This window comes from Psammomys obesus, unplaced genomic scaffold, assembly GCF_907164565.1.
Source record: "Psammomys obesus unplaced genomic scaffold, mPsaObe1.curated_primary_1811, whole genome shotgun sequence".
NCBI classification, from domain to species: Eukaryota; Metazoa; Chordata; class Mammalia; order Rodentia; family Muridae; genus Psammomys; species Psammomys obesus.
The window spans coordinates 10,199,662-10,216,464 of record NW_026590062.1 but is presented as its reverse complement, the minus strand read 5'-3'; the positions used below and the strand labels follow the sequence as shown (position 1 = coordinate 10,216,464).

The 16,803-nt window shown below is 48.7% G+C and overlaps 1 long non-coding RNA gene and 1 other non-coding gene across 2 annotated transcripts; one reads left to right on the top strand and one right to left on the bottom strand.

The window, feature by feature from the left end:
• Window positions 1-8,777: 8,777 nt before the first annotated feature.
• Window positions 8,778-16,699, bottom strand: LOC129676063 (uncharacterized). The gene is made up of 3 exons (XR_008720016.1): window positions 16,581-16,699; window positions 14,881-15,090; window positions 8,778-14,171 (listed from the first exon to the last, which is right to left on the bottom strand). It is a non-coding gene; the product is annotated as an uncharacterized LOC129676063 (long non-coding RNA).
• On the top strand, window positions 13,669-13,791 carry LOC129676191 (small nucleolar RNA SNORA11). The gene has a single exon (XR_008720048.1). It is a non-coding gene; the product is annotated as a small nucleolar RNA SNORA11 (small nucleolar RNA).
• Window positions 16,700-16,803: the final 104 nt, after the last annotated feature.

Below are 16,803 nucleotides of genomic sequence, written 5' to 3'. Positions count from 1 at the left end.
AGCTTTCCATCAAGGTATCTCATGACTCGGCTTCAGTCCCCGTGGCTGCTTACCCGGAGTAGAGTCAGCAAAAAGGCAATTTCCAGAAGTCGCTTTGTGCTCCCAGGCTGCTCTGCGACCTCCTTGGGGCAGAGAGCAGAGCCGTGTGGGTGCTAGGGCTGCCTCACACACCCAGAACCAAGAGGAGGTGGAGGCGTTAGTGACAGCGACCAACGGAGGAGGCAGGTTCTCAGAGAGTAAGAAGAGGAATGGCGGTGGGCGTGGACTGGGGCCTGGAATGCCAACTCAGTAACTTCTAGAAGCTCCAAGTCTGTTTCAGGGAGAGAAGGCTATCGGCCTTGACACATGTAATGACGATCCACTCACAGTGGAAGGCCAAGAAGGCTCTTGAGCAGGCTTCTAAGATTCATTTGCTTTCCACCTCACCTTCTGAAAGGTTCCATTCCCGGAGGTTTTTAGAGGCCGGGGACCTCTGCCCTGCCTGTGTATAAACAGGAGAACAGGAGTGCTATGACCATAGCCCAACCCCGCCCCATCCTAAAGCGTGGGTCGTAAGCCTTCAAGGGATACCTTGTGCCAGTCTGTAGATGATTTGCTATATATCAGTGTTCATGATGATTGCTGTAAAGTTAGTAAGCAATTGGCAACAGCTTGTGAGGAATTACACCGTTCTTGGCACTGCTACACTTGTGTCTTGGAGTGTTGAACCTACTCAAAGTCCATGTTCTATAGTTAGGAGCCTGGCTGGAAGCTCTGGGGCGAAGGTCACAGCTCTTACTCAACTTGCAAATAAACATATCAGGATATGGAAAGCAAAGTACAACGGCCAATGAAGGGAATTAAGGGAGTTAAAGGGATGATAGGGAGCTGGGGAGATGGCTCAAAGGTTAAGAGCACTGGCTGTTCTTCAGAGGACCCAGGTTCATTCCCAGCACCCACGTGGTGGCTAAAAACTGTAACTCCAGTTCCAGGGGATCTGACACCTTCAGAAGACGCAGGCAAAATGCCAATACAAATAAATTATGTGTTAAAAGATTTGCTTTAAAAAAGGAGGGGATGGTGGAGCCGTGAGAGATTGCTCTCAAGGTAAAAAGCTTATTTGAGTCTGATGACCCCCTGAAGTCCGTTGACCTCCATATATATGCACGTGTGTGCCTGCACATACACAGAAATAAGTAAATACAATTTTTAAAAATCAAGACACTTGGTATGGTAGCACACACCTTAGGCCTCAGGAGGCAGAGGCAGCAGATCTCTTGAGTACTAGGGCAGAATGAGTTCCAGGACAGCCAGGGCTAACACAGAGAAACCCTGCCTCAAAGAAACTATAAAATTGGCTGCTGGCAAAGATACACCCTGTAATCCCAAGATTTATAAGACTCGAGAAGTCAGGAGGATGCCCAAGAGTTTGAGGCCAGTCTTGACTGAGTGAGAACCTGTCTCAATAAAACAAAAAGGGAACGGGGGGGGGGGCAGCTGTCAGTAGTGAGCCCCTGAAACCTGCGGGAGTGGGTCCTACCTTCCGCATCTCACTCAAAGGTTGCCACGAGCAGCCTTTTGTTTTCGGATGTAGATGCCTAACAGACTGTCATGCTGCACATAATATTTGTCAACTGTGTCTTGGGAATGCTACAGGAGGATTATTGTAGTGTCAAGCCAAACCGCATTCATGGGAAGGGGGAAGGGGCCCCGCGGTCTGAGTCCTGGGATGGCTGGGGGCTGCTTCCTTTGGCTTCCATCTCTTGGCTCCACCTCTATCTCAGCTTCATTTCCAGCTGTGCCCATTCTGGCTTCTGGTGTGTCTGGAGCCTTAGAAGAGCCCGACTCCCATCAGGCTGAGCCCCCTCCCCCAGCCCCCATTGAGCTGGTGCTACAGAGATGGGACCAAGTTTAGACCAGAGTCACGTGGTCCACCCCCACGTGACAAGGAGGAGCGTCCCCACTAGCTAAGATAAGAGTTCGGGATCTCCAAAGACTAGAACTTTCTCCATGGGAACGGCCACAGACTGAAGAGGACCGATGCCCATGTGTTCTCCTATAAACAGTACTAGTGCTTGGCGGAGGGAGGGGGTGGAGGGGGAATATGTAATTCTTGGCCCCAGGCGTGTGAATCCGGCTCAGTCAGTGCAAGAGAAGCAGTTAATCCGCAGAACAACAAAGACAGGCAGGTGTGATGAGCTGCCTGGGGCATGGGCTTCTACACCCAAGACACCGTAATCCTGGGCTGGAAGCAGCCGTCTGGGGTGAAAACAGGAGCCTGATCTCCCTGGGTACCTGGATGTGAGCTGGTCACAGGAGTACTGGGTGCAAAGCCGCTGTTTGTGGGTTTAGCACGAGGTGAGGCAGAGGGTGTGACCTGGAAGAACACGCTCACCTGACAAACAAAAACCAGAGGCTTGAGGGAAGCCCTCATGCGGATGGAGCAGGCATAGAAGAAAGGGATAGGGTTGCGGCCACAGAACAACCCAGCAGTCTCTGGGGCCACACTTCACCTTTCCCGACTGTCCCTAGAACACCATCTCTCCACTCCCCTCTTGGGTGCATGCCACAGTCGTGACATCAGTCAGAGCACTGACAGATTGGCTCCAGTAACCGACAGCAGGAGGGCCTACTCATGTGCAGAGAAGCCCTGGAATGAATGTGGGCTTGGGGCTGTGGAAGCAGAATGAAGGGCCTGGGGGATAGGGCAAACCAGCTGTGCCTGCCAGAGGGATGTTAGGGAGTTAGCCACCCCCCCCCCCCCAGCTCCCCAGAAAGCAGGAGACAGGGTCCTCTCATAACTATGAGCCATGCTAGAATCTAGTCTCAAAGTCTCTCTCTCTGACACACAAACATGACTGCATGGCCCTCTCCCTGCCTTGTGGAGTCTCCCTGTGTGTGAGTCTGGATGAGCTCCCCTCCCTCCCTCCCATCGACCCTCCCTCCCTCTGTAGTTCAGATGGGTGGTTTCCCACCCCCCTTAGGCCGGGCTGTTCACCCTGTAAGTGGAGTCACACAGTATTTGGCCCTCTGTAATCGGCAGACTACATTTGGTGTTTTTGTTTGTTTGTTTGTTTGTTTTTCTTTTTGGTTTTTTGAGACAGGGTTTCTCTGTGTAACCTGGACTCTGTTTGTCTCTGTTTGTCCTGGACTGTGTTGTAGACCAGGCTGGCCTTGAACACACGGAGATCTACCTGCCTCTTGTTTCCCAGAGTCCGGGGCTCTAATGAGAGACCAAAGAATTAAAGCTCATTGGGTACTGCTTTAAAGTTTAAAGCACAAGCCTGAAAGAAGGCCAGCCAGGTGGAGACCTGTCCAGCCACCTTCGAGGAAGAACTAGCCTCAACACCCTGAGGGGAAGAACTAGCTTTACTGCATTCTTTTCCTGCCCGCTAGAGATACGGTTGCTAGGAAACTAGCCCCTCTCCCCTAGGGCAGCCAAACAAGAGAATTGAGACCATTAATGGTTTGGGGGCCTTCCGATAGCCAATCAGTTCAAACTGCAGCATCCCCTTTTGTGTTTTGACCCATAGATGTTTGCCCCTGCTTTGGGCATGCTGGGAGCGACCCAACCCTTTAAATCACCCAACTAACCTGAGCACGAGGCTCTCAGCTCTCACCGATTTGGCAGTGAGGGCATGTGAGTCCAAGCTGTAGCTTGTAATAAAAAGGTCCTCATGTGTTTTGCAATGGACTTGACTCCTGGTGGTGGTCTTTTGGGGTCTTGTAAATAAAGCATGACACTAAAGGGATGTGCCAGCACGTTCCGTGTAATTTCCCTTAGTGCTGTCACATCTTTCCTCCACTCCAAACTGCAGAGAGCTCTCTTTTATTTTATTTTTGTGCTCTTTGGGAGTTTTGTGAAGCTGTTGGAGGAGTGGCTGGGGGTGGGGGAGCAAAAACCTCCACATGTTTTTTTTTTCCTTCTGAGCCAGTGAGGTGGCTCAGAAGGAAAAGACGCCTGCAGCCAAGGCTGATGATTTGAGTTCAGTCTCTGGAACCCACATGCAAAAAACAGGCTCCTGTGGGTGCCCTCTGACCTCTAGATTCTTCAGTGTTCTCCGCCCTTTCGAACTGTACTCTAAGGAGGTTTCTTTGAGGAGATGTGTGCTAATTTATATTAATGTGACCAGGTCAGAGTTATCTGAGAATGTAGGGGGACCTCAACTAAGAAAAATGTCTCCATAAGGTGAGGTTGTAGGACATTTTCTTAATTAGTGATCAATGGGGAGGGCCCAGGCCATTGTGAGTGAGGACAGCCATGTGCTAGTGGTCCTGGGTTCCAAAAGAAAGCAGGCTGAGCTGTTACGCTCAAGTCTCATGGACCCCAAAGACCACCAAGGAGTCAATTCCAATGCCGGGTCTTTTTATTACAAGCTCAAGCTCGGGCACACACCCTCACGGACGAAGCCATTGAGAGTAGAGCCCAGAACTCAGGGGAAGGAGGTCCCAGTCCCTCCCAGTGAGCCCAAACAAAGCAGGGGAATTCCACCCTGGCAAGTGTCTATTGGTTGAAACACAAAAGGGACATTGCATTTTAAAATTATTGGCTGTGGGAAGGTAGCTGTTGCTAGGGGAGAGGGGTGATCTGGGCCAGTTTCCTAGCAACTATATCTTTAGTAGACAGGAAAGGACTCAGTAGGGCTGATTCTCCACCCCCCACACACAGGTGGCCGGACATGTGTTGACAGGTCTGGCCTTTGTTCAGGCTTGTGCTTTAAACTTTAATCCAATAACCCAAATGTTGGGAGCCGCTGGTCTGCCAGGCTGCTTTGTTATTCAGATCTCAGCGGAAAGACTGCTTCCATCCTGGCCTTCACTGGAAATCAGTAATAAACTGCCAACTCTTTCTCCTGTTGTTTGAGACAGCAGGTGGGATGTCTTGTCAAAGTCACACCTTTTGCTTGACTTCCCTGTGAATTCATTCATTGTGCTGAGGTGCTTTTGCTCCGACTTAAAATGAGTCTGAAATAAAGCAAGGTGTCTGCTTTCTACTAGAGCCTCTCAGAAAGGTCCCATGTGTTGTGTGTGTTGGTTTATTAATTTCAATCCTCACTCCCGAGTTAAGAACCGTTTGACTCTGCCAGCGGGCTCCAGCACCCAAAAAATTAATTTTTGATTTTTGGTCTCTCAGAGCAAGCTGTGGGGAGCAAGCCAGTAAGCAGCACACCCTTGCATCAGCTCCTGCTTCTAGGTTCCTGGCCTGCTTGAGTCCTTTTATATATATTGACACCTTGCTTGCATGTATGTATGTATGCATACCATGAATATGCCTCGTGCCTGAGACAGCCGAAAGTGTTGGATGAAAGAATCAGACTAGTTTTGTAACCTATGTTTCTTTTAATTGCCTTACAACTTATATTTTCAAGTTTTAGGCCCATGTTAATTAAAGCCTCTTAGTGCTTCTCCAGAGAGCTGAGGAATGTAAAAGTTCCTGACATTAGCCATCTGTGAGGACAGAGATAAAGAAGAGAACAAGCAGAGATCTCTACTAAATGGAGAGAAAATCACCGGCTGGCGCCTGTGAGATGAGCTTTGTTTTGGAAACTGGGCCAAATGGCCCCAATCCTTCTCCTGAAGAGCTCCTGACCTTTGATCCAAAGCCTGTAACCCCCACTCCTCAGAACAGACACAGGATGAGTTAATCATTCTCCCACCTTTAACTGTGGCTATATCTCATATGGCAGGAAATTCTAAACTGACTTGAAGATCAGATATTTACTACAGCGCGGACCGGACCTAAGGGTGCCCAGAACCAACCAATTATTTTAAAAGTTAAATACCTCATCCAATCCCGACTCACCAATATTGCAACCCCTGGAATTTCCCGAGATTTGTCTTTTAAAAACCTAAGGACTTTGTCTCCTGGTGCCACTCCTTGCTGACCAGCAAGGGTGACCCCATTGTGCAATGGTAAAAACAAACCTCTTATGATTTTGCATTGATGATTAGTTTCCTGGGTTCTCTTCATACCTTCTTAAAATTAGGCTCATGCTGGGCCTAACATTATGGGGGCTCGTCCGGGATTGGGGGGGGGTTACTGAAGAGAACTCTGGACACTGGCTATTGGAGGACTCATCTGAGCTCAGAAGTAGGTACTGCGGTTGTCTTTGTCCTGTGTCTCTTGTCTGTTACATGTTTGTTCTGTTATACTAACAGTGACAGTGTTGGGTTTCTGTCTCTCCTGAAACTTTGCTTATGGTCTGGCTCGCGAGCATCTGTAGGAGGGGTTTGAGTCCCCTGAGTGGTTCGAGGCCACTCGCCTGGAATGGTCTCATTGAGGTGGACAGACATGTCATTAACGCCGAGGCCGAGGGGCAGCTTTGAGGATGCTCAGATTGCCCCTTTCTGTGAACAGGGAGGAGACGGAGAGATTCTGCTCCTCCAATCTGGATTGGGGGAAAACTCTGCTCCCCCAACAATCTGAGTCTGTGTGCCTTGGCCAAATAAGGCAAGGCAGTGATTCCTGTTTATTTTATATCCAGCTACTTTACTGACAGGATTTATCAGCTGTAGGTGTTTCCTGGTGGAGTTTTAAGGGCCACTTAATTACACTATCATACCATCTGTAAGTAACAATACTTTGACTTCTTTCTTTCCAATTTGTATCCCCTTGATTGCTTTTAGTTGTCTGATTGCTCTAGCTAGGACTTCAAGTACTATGTTGAAAAGAAATGGAGAGAGTGATTTTAGTGGAATTGCTTTGAGTTTTTCTTCATTTAAGTTAATGTTGGTTATGGGCTTGCTGGAAACTGCCTTTATTATGTGAAGGTATGTCCCTTGTATCCCTAAACTTTCTAGGACTTTTATCATGAAGGGGTGTTGGATTTTGTCAAAGGCCTTTTCTGTATCTAATGAGATGATCATGTGGTATTTCTGTCAAGGGGAGCTGGCTTCTTTCAGAGGGAGGGAAGGCAGAAGTCGTGTCTTTCCGGTTCCAAATCCCAGAAAAATCTCAGACCCCAGCCATCATTTGGGGTGCAAGAATCAGGAGTAAGTCAGGAATGTCAAGAGAAAAGCCTCCCCGCCCACCACAGCCACCTCCCTGGCAAACAATGATGGAAACGTCACAGGAAGAATGCTTTTGTCCCTCATGGCTCTGTCTCTACCATCTTGTCCTTTCACAAATTTTGGCTAACACCTGCTGTTGGCTGGGGGTTAGAGACAAACCTGACTAGACCAGTGGAAATTACTTATAATTCACCGGGGTAAGGCCAGTGATGAACACACAGCAAATCAACATGCAATTAGGACTTGGGTGAGCACAAGGAGGTAAGTTATAAGAATACCTGATTTAAGCAAAAGCTAGGCTCATCTTTCTGATAAGAGAAATGGGATTCAGCTGGGTGTGTAATCCCAGCACTTGCGGAGGAAGAGGCAGGTGCATCTCTGTGGGTTCGAGGCCAGCCTGGTTTACAAAGCAAGTCCAGGGCAGCCAAGAACCTGCACATCTCTCTGTTCATCTTCCATTGGGACGCATCCACACCGACTCCAATGGCGCAGAGTATCATGTAGGCACTCATTCACAGAGCAGCACAGCATCATCTATCCAGTTGCTTAGGCCAAATCCCTGGGAGTTATCTTAACTCATTTCTTATGAAGACCTCTAATACTACCTCTCAGGAAAGGCATGCACTACCATGTCTACTATGCCCAGCTAACTTTTTTTTTTTTGATGGGGTGTCTCTGTGTAGCTCTGGCTGTCCTGGAACGAACTCTGAGGAGCCGGCTTTAAACTCAGAGGTCTGCCTGCCTCTGCCTCCCAAGCACTAGGATTAAATCCCGCACCATCATTGCCTAGCCTGCCCCAGTCTTAAGCCATCTGTTTTCATCTTTACTGTCACCTGTAGTATATCAGCTATCACAGCAGTGTCTCACCTGGCTTGTTCCCAACAGCCTAGCAACACATTTGTGTGTTCCATTCTCCATACATACAGCAAGAAGGTAGTATAAAACATAAATGTGTGGTCTGGGGAGATGGCGAGGTGGGCAAAGTGCCTGCTTTCCAAGTATGAGGACCTGCATTCAGACTCCCATCACTCAGGTAAAAAGTTTGGGAAGGTATGGTGGGTGTGACCCTAGCCCAGTACAGACAGGGGCACCCAGGGCCACTGGCCAGATAGTGTAGACAAAACAGCCCTGGGTTCAGCGAAAGAGCTGGATCAAATGATAAACTGGGGAGTGATGGTGCAACTGGGCATGATGGCACATGCCTTTAATCACAGCACTGGGGAAACAGGCAGAAAGATCTGTGAGTCTGAGGCCAGCCTGGTCTACAGAGTGAGTTCCAGAACAGCCAAGACTATACAGAGAAACCCTGTCTCAAAAAACAGAAAACAAAGAAACAAACAGAAATGACAGTGGAAGACATCAGTGTCAAACGCTGGTATAGTAGGACTTTTTGATCAGCCAGCAAAGGAAAAAGACACAGAGACTTATTATTTATAAAAGCTTAGGCACTATAGTGTGGCAGACTCTCTGCTATCCAATCTATCTTCAGCCCAACTATTCTAACCACGACCTATGTGGCTCATTACTTCTCTCATTCAGTCCTGGCATGTCTCCTCTCCATGTCATGCTGGCAAATCCTTTTGCCTCCTAGTTCTTCTCCCAGTTCTTCTATCTCTGCCCAGAAGTCCTGCCCTTCCTGCTTCAGCTATTGGCTATCAGCTCTTTATTAAGCTAATTAAAAGGTGAGAGAGGAAAAGTGTTTACAAAATACTAGACAGGTGATGATCCATAAGAACAACAATACAAAAATCTGGACAGCACTCAGAATTAACAATTGATACAGAGAGTGTTGGTATACTTTATTAAAAAAAAACAACTCTTATTTACATTTTAAAAATCTCTTTCTCCCTTCTCCACCTCAATTCCTTCCAATACCCCAACATCAGGTAGGAGAAAGAAAGGGTTGGTGGGAGAGGGGGCACTGTTCTCTTAGCTGCTTCCTGCTAGTTAGGGTCATTGAGTTCCTTGGAGACAATCCAATCCTCAGTTCAGGAGATCTCCAATTTCTTGTCTCACTGCATCAACAGCAACCAGAAGCCTCAGAGGGTGGGCAGCAACAGCCTTGTTCTTTCTCAGAGCTCCCCAACATTCTCTTGGCTCTGACATTTCTTCTCTCTCCAGAGTCCTCAGATCTAGACTATCTACAGTTGGCAAAGAGCTCCTCTCAGAGCTTGCATGAGGCAAATAGTTTGCTGCTGTGGACTATCTGAATAAGTCCCACATCCCACACCTGAGATTAAAACAAAGACATGTTTATAGCCACAACAAGAGATAATCTTTACAAGATATACAAAAAGATTACCCAATACCCTGGCACCCACAGATATGTGCTGGAGTCTGAACATTCACACACATGTACGTGCACACATACAGCTCACATAAATTTTAATTACTCTCTAGTTAAAAACCTTCCTGTGGGGGCTGGAGAGAGGGCTCAGAGGTTAAGAGCACTGGCTGCTCTTCCAGAGGTCCTGAGTTCAACTCCCAGCAACCACATGGTGGCTCACAACCATCTATAATGAGATCTGGTGCCCTCTTCTGGCTTGTAGGTGTACCTGCAGACAGAACATTATATACATAATAAATAAATCTTAAAAAAACAAAAACAAAAACCTTCCTGTGCCTTAGAATAAGACCCCAAAATCCTGTGGTGGTGCAGCTCTTGCATCTTCAATCTAACCCTTTCCCTCTCCTCCCTCTGCTCTAACCACAACACTGCCCTGGAGAAATCACTTTAGGGCCTGATTACAACTCCTCTAGTCACTGAGTGCTGGCCCTCAGGACCCACTAATGTATGCAGAAGCCAGTTCTCTAAGGACGTGCCCAGAGGAAACCGGCCTATCCTGTGGCCTGTGTATGTCATCACAAGCTGAAAGTCCCCAGAGCAGAACTTAACTGCTCCCTGAAAAGAAGCCTATGACCTGAAAGAACCCTGGTGACCCGAGCAAGACAGCCAGAGACATTGTCCTCCTCCCTCCTTGTCCTCCAGCCAGTAAGCAGTGTGTTCCCTCCTTCCTAAGAGGCATCCAGCCACCAAACATCAGGAACGCTAATATTTTGTGGCGCTTGATGGTCAATGGAGGGACCGGCAGTCAGTGGACACGCTAATAGTGGATGGCCTGGCTAACAGTCAATGGATGAGCTAATATTTTGCCCCTGTTCTTTGTCCTTTGATGCTCCTTGAACACAACTGCTTATATTCTTTCACATTTTTTTGATGATTCCTTTTTATTTTTCATGTGCATTAGTGTTTTGCCTGCATGTACACCTGTGTAAAGGCGGTGGATCCCCTGGAACTTGAGGAATAGATGGCTGTGAGCTGCCATGTGGGTCCTGGAAATTGAACCCTGGACCTCTGGAAAAGCAGCCAGTGCTCTTAACCTCTGAGCCATCTTTGTAACTCTCCCTCTCTCTTCAAGAGAGGGTTTCTCTGTGTAGCACTGGCTGTCCTGGACTCACTTTGTAGACCAGGTTAGCCTTGAACTAACAGAGATCTACCTGCCTTTTTGGTTTTATTTTTTTAAGACAGCATATCACTATGCCACGCTGGCTACCCTGGAACTCAAGAGATTCTCCTGCCTCTGCCTTCCAAGTGCTGGAGCTAAGGTGCATGCCACCACACCTGTCCAGCCTCAGAGTTTTACACTCACTGCTCCTCTGCCCACACTTCTTCCTCTGATATCCCAGTACCTCTCTTCCTGTAATGGCCTCAGCCCAGATGTTCCCACTTGAGACCCCTGTGACCATGTAATGAGAGACAAACATCTACCAGATGTAAGAGTTCGATACTCCGACCACAGAGTGTTTTCTTCTTGCCTATGTCCCCGTTTGTCAGCTTCTTTTTCTACTCTAGTCCCCATGGTCTAGACAGCCTGGCCCAGCTGTGCAGTGACTTTAGTAAGTGAGCAAATGAAAACCCATTAAGAGGTGAAGAATTAAAGCTACTTCTTCTTGGGAGGTTGGGGGAGGGCTCAAGGGCTGTCCTCAAAGATTAAAGGGGTAAAGGTCAAATTGACTTTATGTAGCAAGTGGACGGTGTTGACTTGATTGTGAGGGAATCATCTGATGGCAGTCATGGGCTCCTGGAGTCATCTCTGAAAGTAGTCAATTAGAGTTCGAGGCCAGCCTGGTTGACAGAGTGAATCCCAGGACACCCAGGGCTGCACAGACAAACCCTGTCTGGAAACACCAAAACAAACAAAGTCAGTTAGACCGGGTCCTGTAGTGAGTAAAGATGAAATAATGTATGGAAGAGAAGGGCCAGCCAGGGTAGCCACTTTCCTACAGCCGACCAGGTTCCTCTTGTTTCAGAATTTTTGGGGGTGGGGGTTTGGGGGAGTGTCTCAGAGGATCCCTAATTGGTTGATATAGAAGCAGTAGTCTTCTTGGAGAAGGCATGTCCCCCACTTTTCTGCCACTGGCATGTATAGGGAGGTCTGTTTTGGAGAGGACCCTTGCGAGGGGATTTTTTTTTGGCCATTGGCATTTGTTGAGAGTGGTTGCCATTGGTGGATACATCTGAGATGCCTGTTCCCAAGGCAGGAGAGATGCCTAGCCCGGCTGGGATGGGCAGAAGTTGGAGGCTCTCTTTGGTTGTGAGAGGGAAGGTGTAGATTGAGCAGAGGTCACTGATGGGGACTGAAACTGCTTACTCCAGAGGATCTGTGTGTCTGGTTATTAAGAGGTTATCCTGACTGAGCCTTAGTATTCCCAAGCTCACCAGGTTGATAGGCAGGCCAGGCAGCAGGGACCACTGTGGCTGCTGCTGGGCTGGTGGCTAAATTTTATTCATGGGGGTGATCAACATGGGCTAGAGCTGATGGCGGGTACTTTGCCTTTTCATCGGGAGTCAGGGTCGTGGTGAGGATGTTGCATTTCTCCAGCTAAGTGATAAATCTGGTGAGACATAGGACTTCTTTTCTCTATTTTACAGAGTTTTCGAAAAGGGGTGCCCACGTTGTTTGGATTTAGCCCCTGCCTGAAAGGGAGAACAGGATGTGAGCCTTGATTGGACCCTTGGGCCTATAACCTCTCAGGGGAACTGTGTGGGCTGGGGGATTTTGGGAAGGGTGTTTGTGAGACTGAGCAAAAGGAGGGGAGGGGCAGGGAGGGGGAGGATGGAACATGGGGGAGCCTGAGACAGGGAAGTCAGGGGAGTAGTGTTCAGGCAGTTGGTGAGGGGGAGACGGTTGGGTCAGGGAGTTGATTTAGGGGTACACTGGGTGAGATAGGTGGAGCTGGGGTGCACTGGATAGTCAGTGGATTGGATAAAGTGGGCGTTCATTAGTGGGGTTAAAGTCAGAGAGAGTGAAAGAGGACTGGACATTTTGGGGGATAGGAGGGGAGCCAAGGAGAAGGATTTGATACATAGAGCTTTTGGGGCAGAAGGAAAGACGTCCTGAGCTAAAGCAAACCCCTACACAAGGACCTCCAGACCACTTATGGCGCTGGCCATGAAGCTGCCCCAGTCTGTGAGAACTTGAAAACTGAGAATATTGCATCTAGGCCATGTATTTTCATTGTCCACTCTGTATTAGGCCCAGACCTCAGTTGGCAGGTGTGCCAAAGGTCACTTAGACCTAATGCCTTGAGGTTTGTTTTAAGGCAAACCAAAGGTGTGTCTTTATATACACACGTACATACATGAAATGGACAATTGTGGACCCCATTCTGAGCAAGGTAACTGTGGGACTCAATCTGCTTCTAAGTCATCACTGATTAAAAAAAAAAAATACAACTTTATAAGAAAACTACTCCCAGAGTAACCGACTAGGCACTGACAGGCTTTTATTAAGTCCACTGGATGCAGCATACAGTCCTAGAGAGTTACAGAAGGGAGCATTATGGGGGTAGAACAGGGGCAAGCTTCAGGTTAGCTGCTCGGGCCCTGGTTGGCTACAGGTGAAACATTTCCAAGTAAGGGCAAGGGAGTATGATCCAACCTGGCGCAGAGCTGTTTGGAAGATGATAGGTTTTGTGTTTCCTAGAGATGCATGTCTATCTGAAGAACTGAGACACACACCTCAGTCAGCAGACTAAGATGGTGTCTCTGATATTAAGCTCTGTCATCCATGCCTTTTTAGTCACATGGAATAGGAACAGTTTTCTCTGGCTATTTCCTGTGGACCCTGGATATAGTACAGGGCAGGGAAGGCTAAGGAATGACAGAGTCCTTTGGTTGTGAAGATCAACACTCACCTCTCCCCTCCCCCATCACTTTGTGGTGGAATGCCTGCATGCAGTTGGAGAAAGGCATTGCCCAAAGAGCAGGAACAAAATTATTATAGCAAAAGGACCTATTCCTATTTGTGGCAGGAGCTAGGGAAGATCTGAGTCAGGGTAGTTCCAGGAAGACAGCTGGCTATGGAGTTGCTCATCATTCCTGCCTCTCCTTTAGCTCAGGTGCTCCATCCCTACTGACTGTGATGCAAGCAGCATTCTTCCTGCAGGGCTAGGCAGAGGTCACCCTTTTCTGTCTTGGTGAGATCCAGGCCTCTGCAATTTTAGAAAGCCAGTCCTCCCGTGGAGTCCAGTTGGTCCTGGATTCAGATCATGTTTGGGAAGAGGATTTCCCTCAATGAGTCAGGAAGATCCTCAGACAACATTCTGAAATAGAATACTGAGGTAGGCAAGACACCCGGGGGGGCCCATTGATGTCAGATAAACTGCAAAGGGGACAGGAGGTACCAGTGGGTGAGGGCCTGAGGAATGGCTTCTGTTTACAACACACCCAAGAAGAATTCGGGGCCACCATAATGAGGGGCACAGCACTGCGTCCTCCCTGAGCAGACCCCTACATGTTAAAAGAAAAAAAAAGGCTTGGGGGACAGAAAGTATCTACTGGCACCAGGAGACACGGTCGTATTGACAAGGTCAAATCAGTGGTGATGAGGGCATCTAATTTTAATGGTGGTGTTCAAGAGGGCTGGGGTGGGTGTGCAGAGACTCTCTGTGGCAGAGGCAGCTGAGAAGCAGTTCCCTGTTGTGGAGCTGAGCATGAAGTCAGGTTAGGCTGACATCTGGTAGGAGTGGGTAGGGGCTGGCCTCCTCCACAAGGCAGTCCACTCCCCCAGTGTCCTGGCTCTTTTCAGGCAAGGTCCTAGTGGAGCCTTGGAGGATGAGCTGGTGTGGCAAAAGGACTCTGTTCTGGGGACCAGAGTGGCAATCCCAGAAGACAGGGACTATAAGAGAAAACGACAAGGTTGCAAACATTTCCATGTGCCTGAGACCCTCACCCCGGGCAAAGGGTAGCAACCATCTCTTTCCAATTCCTCTCCAATGGGAAGATTCTGCCTTTCAGTATGTATGCCAATAAACACAATCCCCATCGGTTGATGTTCAGGCTTTGTTTCTGTCTCTTTTCCACTTCCTGCCCCTTTGAGCTGCCCCAGAAATCTAACATCCAGTGTCAAAACTCAGAAATGAAATCCAGGATCCATTAGTGACATGGGCCCTCCCACAAATGTAGCTCTTTTATTAACGTGTGGTGCAGTGGGGAAGCAGCCTTAGCCTGTAGCTGCCAAAAAAAAGGGTAAAAGCAGGAGCTGTAGTCATGGGGGCACCAGAGCCCAGCCTGTCTGCCCAGAGCCCTGCAATACAGCCCAAACAGCAGAAAGGAGCCAGTGCCTGGAAGGACCCTGAGCCCTCACAAACCTCCCTTGCTCTCCTCTGCTCGCCGGTCCTATGCCCCAAGTTGGCCTGTAAGGGCCAGTCTCTGAGGCAGCCATTTCTTTCACTGTTTCCACCCTCCTCTCACTTTTCTGTCTTGCTCTGTCAGTCTGAATTCCAAACCAGAGGCCAACTTTCCATTCAACCAGACCATGTATCCAACACTGCCAAAACATTTGGACACGGTCATATGAGGACCTAACTCCAAGGCACCTCACATACCTGGTGAGGCATGTGCAGCCCCTTTTTGAGACTGGCTCAACTATCCAGGCGTTTCCCATTGGCTGTGAAATCACTTGGCCGGGCTCTGGGAACTCTCCATGGGCAGGCCTGTGTGACTCGCTTGGCAGTAAGCTCTAGGAACTTTCCATGTACCACTTGGACTCCACTTCTGGAAATGTGGAGACTGGGGACGCCCACCAATCACATGCGCTGTTGTGAGCAAGAACATAGATATGTGTACTTGGTAGAACAAATTATATTTTATTATGCTGAGGGCCATCATACACAGTCTACACTCTAAATCCCTAACTACAGTTCTATGCCTATCTCCCCGAGGCTGCTGGCCTGCGCAATGCACCTTATCTGAAGGTCAGGTCCACTCTCTAACAGAAGTCTCTGATCAAGGTCAGGATCTTGGGGAACTCTCCAGCCACAGGGCAGATCAAGGTGGCATCTCTCCAGTCTCCAGATGTGCAGAGCAGAGCATTGCTCTTGGTCTCTGCTGACATACTGTCCAACGGCTGTCATGGGGTTCCAGGAGTGTGTCTGCTTATCTTGAGTGAGTGATGTCACTGATTATCAGGTACAACCTTGGCTATAGTGGGGTTCCTGACTAAGCTATTTTCACAGGCTTAAAAGGTTTTTTTTTTTACCTTGGTTTCACACCTGCCAGAAGTTCCAAACTGACCCTTAGCACACCCTTAGCCTGCCTGAAGGCTAATCTGAAGAGCTCCATTAGCCTCAGGAGGCTAACTTGCTCAGCTATTGGTCCCAATCTAGCCTCAGTACACAGTGGACAATGGCCATTGCTGGCCCAGATTCAGAACTTTTGATTTTAATATCTAAACTGTTTCAGATAACTTCATAAAACGGAATGGAGAGTGGTCTGAGGACTCTTTCCCTGTATTTCTGCATTCTTCAGACCCTCACTCACTGTAAAGGCTCCAAGGCAGCTTTTTCCTCTGGCAGACTATTCCAACTTGCTGGAGGAGTCTGCCCCCTGCTGTCCTACCAATAAACACAGCCCAGAGTGCTGGAGGTCAGGCTCCCATCTCTTTTCTGCCTCTTGTCTGTACCTTTGAGCTGCTTCACAAATCTAACGAAAAGAACACATACTAAGCTCCTTGTACAACCTTCATGGCTCCTGGTTTCATTTTATTAAATTATAATTTCATCCAAGCCTCTCCAGGAGGTGTTCATATACCTCTTATCTATTGAAGAGAGGAGTGGGCCGGGGAAATTGCTTCAGCAACCCTCTTCCTAAAGGCGTGTGCCAGGCCGGGCTTCTTAGCAACTTTTTGAGCTATAACTAGAGAGCCATTATAAGCGGTACAGAGGATTTCCGTAGGGCCAACGCGAAGATAGTTAACAACTTAGCCCCACGTTTGGGTACGCCTTGCTTTCTCCAAGTTTGCTCTTGGGAAGCTCATACACCCATTATCTTCTAACTCTCTCATGTGTAAGCTTCCATTTAAATAATCTCTAATAAAACCTTCAACCCTGCTTCATAAACTGGTTGGTCCTAAAACTCTCAGCAGGTAAGACACGAACTCGTTTGGCCCCCCTGAAAGTCTAGGGGACTCCCACTCCTTGGCATGCTCTTTGGGTGGCAGCAGGCAACTGCATCTCCGATCCCCGCACAGCTGACAGAACAAGAATATAGTTCCCACACAGCGAGGTTTCTGTAGGTCCCAAGTTACCGTTTCGGTCCCTAGCCGACCTCTGCGACTTGTCGCCTCAGGCTTTCTCTGGCGGCGCGGCAAGGACGAGCAAGCTCCAGCGCACGCGTACTACCAGCGCCCCGCAGCTCCCATGGCGGGCCAGCCGACCCGCCGTCTTACGTCATTAGCGTGGCGCCATCCCAGCGGAAGGCCCGGGGACCTGTGCTGACTGCGGCGCGCTCCGGGGAGGACCCGGCGGGCG